This window comes from Macaca nemestrina, chromosome 9 (assembly GCF_043159975.1).
Source record: "Macaca nemestrina isolate mMacNem1 chromosome 9, mMacNem.hap1, whole genome shotgun sequence".
NCBI classification, from domain to species: Eukaryota; Metazoa; Chordata; class Mammalia; order Primates; family Cercopithecidae; genus Macaca; species Macaca nemestrina.
Genome location: NC_092133.1, coordinates 48,561,803 through 48,567,575, shown reverse-complemented (window position 1 = coordinate 48,567,575; position 5,773 = coordinate 48,561,803). Strand labels below are relative to the sequence as shown.

General features: G+C 38.4%; 1 long non-coding RNA gene across 1 annotated transcript; it reads left to right on the top strand.

Annotated features, from left to right (window-relative positions):
* Nucleotides 1–652: 652 nt before the first annotated feature.
* On the top strand, nt 653–5,009 carry LOC105481124 (uncharacterized). The gene is made up of 3 exons (XR_986770.2): nt 653–811; nt 1,158–1,322; nt 4,369–5,009. It is a non-coding gene; the product is annotated as an uncharacterized lncRNA (long non-coding RNA).
* Nucleotides 5,010–5,773: the final 764 nt, after the last annotated feature.

The window sequence follows — 5,773 nt, the reverse complement described above, 5'->3', positions numbered from 1 at the left end:
CAAATTTTGAACACATCCACTTCTCCTCATCTCTACTAATATCACTTAGTCCCAGCTACCATTACCTCTTACTTGTACTTCTGCTCTTGCTTCGTAAATGGTGTTTCTATTCACATTTTCAACTCCAACCCTTGCTTCACCCAATCCATTCTCTACAGAGTGGTCAGAATGATCATCTCAAAGCACAGTCAGACTTTGTCACCTCCTGCTTTTAAGTTTTTGCAAAGCTTCCCACTTTTTAATTTGACATATATTAGTATCTGATTAGCATGTTCCCAGTACTATTCTCATTGCTGGGGAGATGGCAGGGAATAGACAGACAAAAATCCCTGCCAAATGTAACTTACACTCTAATGAAGGGAAATAGATAATAAACAAACCAAAGAAAAAAAAAGTGAATCAGATAGCATGTTAAATAGTGATAAATGCTATGGAGAAAAATCAAGCAGGGAGTTAGGCAATGGGGATTTGGAGGCGTTACAACTTTCAATAGGGTTGTCAGCAAAGGCCTCATTGTGAAGATGCCTCTTCAGTAAAGACCTGAAGAAGGTGAGTTAGAAAGGAGGTGGAGTTTGAGGGTAATAGCATTCCATGGAGCAGAAAGAGCAAGTGCACAGGAATAGCAAGAAGCAGAGTGAGAGAGGTGAGGAGAATTCAAGATGACATTAGAGAGATGACAAAGTCTAGGTTAAGGAGGATCTTGTAGACTCTGAGTATGGTGTTGAGCAGGGAAGAGACAGGCTCTGGCTTAGGGTTTAGAAGGAACGCAGGCTATGTGGTGAGGATTGTCTGAAGGGTAACAAAGGCCAAGGTGGGGAGACTACTTAGAACTCTACTTTAGGTGAAATGTTAGAACTGGGTGACGCAAAAATGTGCTCAGCATCTGTGAGGAGGGGCAGAGAGGGAGCAAGGATGGATCCAGGGTTTTTAGTCTGATCAACTGAAAGTCTGGAACAGCCATTACTTAAAATGAAGAAGTCTGAGGGAAGAAAAGATTTGGGGGAGAATATCAAGAAACTTGATTTTGGATGGGTGCATTCGAGATGCAGATTGCACATCCAAGCCGAGATGCCAAGTAAGCAGTTGAATGTTTAAATGTGGATTTGAAAGGAGAGGTAGAGGCTGGAAATATAATTTTGGTAGTCATTCTGTTACAGATGTTATTTGAAAGCTGTGAGACTGAGTGAGATCATGGAGGAAGTGAACGTAAATAGAAAAGGGAAAAAGTCTGAAGATGGAGCCCTGAGACACTCCATTGTAAACTGGAAGATGAGGAAGAGCCGGCAAAGGAGACTGAGAAGGGGCAGCCAGTGAAGATGGAAGTAACCAGGAGACTGTGGTGTCTGAAAGTCAGGCAGCAAAGGGTTTCCACGAGGAAGGAGAAATTAACAAGGTCAAATGTTGTATATGGGTTGAGCAAAACTAGAATACCTCCTAAATAGAGTATGTTCTAAATTTATTACCAGTACTTGAAATCACCTACAAATTGATCTCCTTTACGTCTATGCCTTCATCTCCTAATATCTCCTCCCTTCCTCAGTATAGCCTCTCCCCCATTTTCCTCTCCAGCTTTCATCTGCTACCTTACTCTCTCCCTTGTTCACTATCCCTTCTCTAGACCAGCCCTTTGTTTTTCCATCATGTCAATATATTGTCCTATCGGTTGTTCCCACTGCCTAACTGTTCCTTTTACTTCATGATTACTTCCTATCATTACAGTTTCTTTTCGTGACCACTCGGTCTACAGTACCAATTTTATTAATGTTACTTCCATCTCCTTCCATTCACTCTTTATCCCACCACTTTGTTCCTTTACTTTATATAATTTTTGGCATCACAACATTTTCAGTTCATTGTTTTTCATCCCACATAACAACAAGGATCTAGACTGTCTTGTTCTCTGCACTGGGTCAGGCTAGAACAAGGTGTGCTACAGTATGCATTCAATTAATATTTACTGAATAAGCTAATTAATCTATATTTCAAAATTTTAACAAAATTATATGTAAGACATACCCAAACACTGGTAAATTATTCCAAATTGAGATGTGTAGAGGAAGAAATCTGAGAGGAATTTTTATTTGATGATGCTGGAAAGTATTTTTTTCAAGTGTTTTTCAATTTACATGTTGTGTAATTGAAAAACATTCCTCAATCCATTTGAGCATTTGGCAATCTCTTTGAGACGTAGTTCATCTACCTTATTTCCACAGCCCCTCAAATACAACCTTGCATTTGCCTAAAATGGTGCTATATTATAACTTCATGTTACCTTTCATAGTTCCAGGAATCTGTAAAAGTAATAGCGTCATCTTTATTCGGGTCTAGTATACAGCAGACACACCTTAACTGTTTATTGAAAAGATGTTTAAATAAATGAATATTGAAATCTTTAATTAAGAGTAGCTGCTGAGGAACAGAAAACCAAACACCACATGTTCTCATTTATAAGTGGGAACTTAATGATGAGAACACATGGACACATGGGGGGAACAACACACACTGGGGCCTGGGGCAGGTGGGAGGGAGAACACCAGGAAGAACAGCTAATGGGTGCCGGGCTTAATACCTGGTGATAGGTTGATCTGTGCAGCAAACTACTATGGCACACGTTTCCCTATGTAACAAACGTGCACATCCTGCACAGCTACCCCGGAACTTAAAATAAAAGTTGGTTAAAAGAAAAAAAAAAAAAAGGGTAGCTGCTGAATTAGTCAAGTAAAATTTTCTTATTCATTCATTTTCTACCAGCCTTCTCAAGAGAATTGTCTTCTAAGAGGTCCAAATGAACACAACTTATCATTGGAAGCTCTTTTTAAAAAATCGCTCTAATGAAATTCAGGGGATGAGTAGAAACGGGGTAGGGGCAGGCTTTGTGTTTGATAATTTGGTGTGCTCTTTCATCTTCCCTCTGCAGTCTTACGCTCATTGTTTGTTGCTGCTAAAGCAGTAAATGTTGTTTGTCTTCATTGCAAAACCAAGGATAGAAAACTTTGAAGTGTTTTCTGTTGCTTAATGTCACCTACTGTTCCTGTCAGCAAACTGAGATAAACCTGATGGACTGAGGTGTCTGGTCTAATTCCTTTATTGACACATAGTCCTGTCTTCAAACACCAGTGTAAATGAATAAGTACTGAGATAGTAATGTGTCAGTAATAGGCTGCCAGATAAATGCCATTGTTTACGTACTGATCCCTGCTTCCTAAGGCCCAAACAGCTCAAAAATCTTACAAATTAGCACCTCGCTGAGATCAAAGAATTGTCTTTTCTTTCTGCAATTACCTACTTGGAGAGCGGTGCAAGCAGATGAGACGAGTTTAAGCTGTCTCTCTCTAGCCTAAATCTTTCTTTTAAAGAGAACAAATGGTGGAATTATACACTGTTTCAGGAAAAGGCAGTTAAGAATAAGAGATTTTTACTTTATTTTGCCACGCAAGAACAAGGGGATTTTTAATTTTTATGTTAATCCACCAATCAATTCCCATTAAAATTATTTTACTGGAAATTCAGTGGAAAGAGCCATGTTCATCCTTAACAACCGCCTTTTGGGATCAGATTTAACTGCAAATTACAAAAATAAAAATCGTTTTGAATTCAGGGATACCATAGTACCCACACTTCGAACAGAAAGTATGAGAAGAATAAATACTTTCTGAAGGAGTAAAAATTTAGACAACAAATCTTCTAATTTCGTTTTTGGCATATCTTAAACAGAAAAGTACACCATTAGTCTCTCTTAATTTGAAAAAAAAAAAGGTATAATTTGATGACTTTCCTTGCTTACCAAGTTCTTTGCCCTGAAGCACATTCCAGCTCCATTAGCCTGTGTCCAAAATGGCATTGTTTTATTTGAAGATATTGAGAAATGAAAGGATAGAAGGATGTAACTTGAGTTTACACTATTTAGTAATTGTCTTTCATATTAGTCATATAACCTAGAAACAAGAAATCAAATGTTCAAAACTTATTATGGCTTAGGATAACACTGGCTTCTTTATAAGAAAAACAAAATTCTTTCTTGGTGGTTGGCTTTATCTTTTATGCAAATGAACAAAATCTGCTTTCCATTTCTAGCGTTAGACTTTGTGTTAGTCAAAGCCTTGACTCCTATGGATAAGTGAGTGGTTTAAAGAAATAAAAATTGACCTGAAAAGTAATTATCTGCAATAAGTTGGAATCCTTTTTCCCATATGTGTTTTACTTCACTTATCCACATCCATGGTTTTTAAAGGGAATATTAAATGCCTTATGCCAAAGTAAATAATGTTCATGTAAATAAATGTGAACTTAAGGCAAATTTTGATATAATTTGTCTCACTTTTCCAAATCTGTTTCTTGCATTAAGCATTCTAGTATCTTTGGAATCAGCCAGGGCTAGAGCAAAAGCCCCTCCTGTGATGCTGTGACCCCCAAGTTTGAAGACTACTGATAACCCCAATCTACGAAGACTGGCTATGGAACTTCCTACATGGAGACAACGCCAGTGGAACTCTGATAATTATCCTAAAACAAGGAGGCTTCTTCAGTAACCCTTGAACTATGTTCAAATATGTGATTACATTTATGTCCTTAATATCACTATTAGTTTCTGATGTTAAAGTAAAAGTTGAGGAAAAAGTAGAAAAGGTAAAGCCGTACAGGTTAGTTCAATGCCAGAGTAACTTCTAGGAGGGTATATATTCAGTGTGAACAATTTTCAGCAGAGAAATGTCAACTTCTGGCCACAACAGCAACCAGTAAAATAACTATTTTTAGTGTCATATCTATTAATGAAGAGGAGATTGCATAATATAGATGAAAGAGCGTAGTATTTGAAGGTGGAACGCCTAGCAGGGCTTGAGTCTCAACTCTGCTGCTTTTACTCTAATTGACTGAGACAAGTCATTTAAACTAAAAGAGCCTCAATTTTCTCATATCTAATGTAACATAAGAGTTCACAGCCTTTTACATTGTAGTTACTGTGAAGATCTAATCACAATGAAATATATTTATATGTCTGTCTGCTGATAGAACTTTTGTCATAGAGGGTAGTCCATTTTATGTCAATAGGGCTTAAATAAGATCTGTGCTAGCAACTGAATTACACCAGTGAGTGAATAATTACAAAGAAAGCCTGCTTTATCAATCGATATAAAGAAGAAAGTTACTGAGTTTGTGGGGGAGATTCTCCTTTCATACTGACACTTGTTCTTACTTTCCCTGAAATAGAGATTATAGTAGTCTGCCAGCAATCCTCAAACTTCAATCCTGGCCTGGAAATTGGACAGAAGGAGTCCAAGGATGCATGAACTGAAAGTGCCAGTGAATGTCTCAGTGCAAACTGTGGAGTCATAGTGGTTAATATGCAAAATTAATTCCCCAGTCAGACTCCAGGCAGTTACATATCAACCAACATCAATTTCGACCCTCAATCTTCAGCCTCAACCTAGTAATAGTATCTCCGAGGTGAATAAGCTATGAAATGGACATTTTCACCCTCCTTTTTTTTTTTTTTTTTTTTTTTTTTTGAGACAGAGTCTTGCTCTGTCCCTCAGGCTGGAGTGCAGCGGTGTAATCTGGGCTCACTGCAACCTCCACCTCCCGGTTACAAGCGATTCTCCTCTCTCAGCCTCCTGAGTAGCTGGGACTACAGGCACGTGCCACCACACCTGGCTAATTTTTTGTATTTTTAGTGGAGACAGTTTTTCACCGTGTTAGCCAGGCTTGTTCTCTATCTCCTGACCTCTTGATCTGCCTGCCTCAGCCTCCCAAAGTGCTGGGATTACAGGCATGA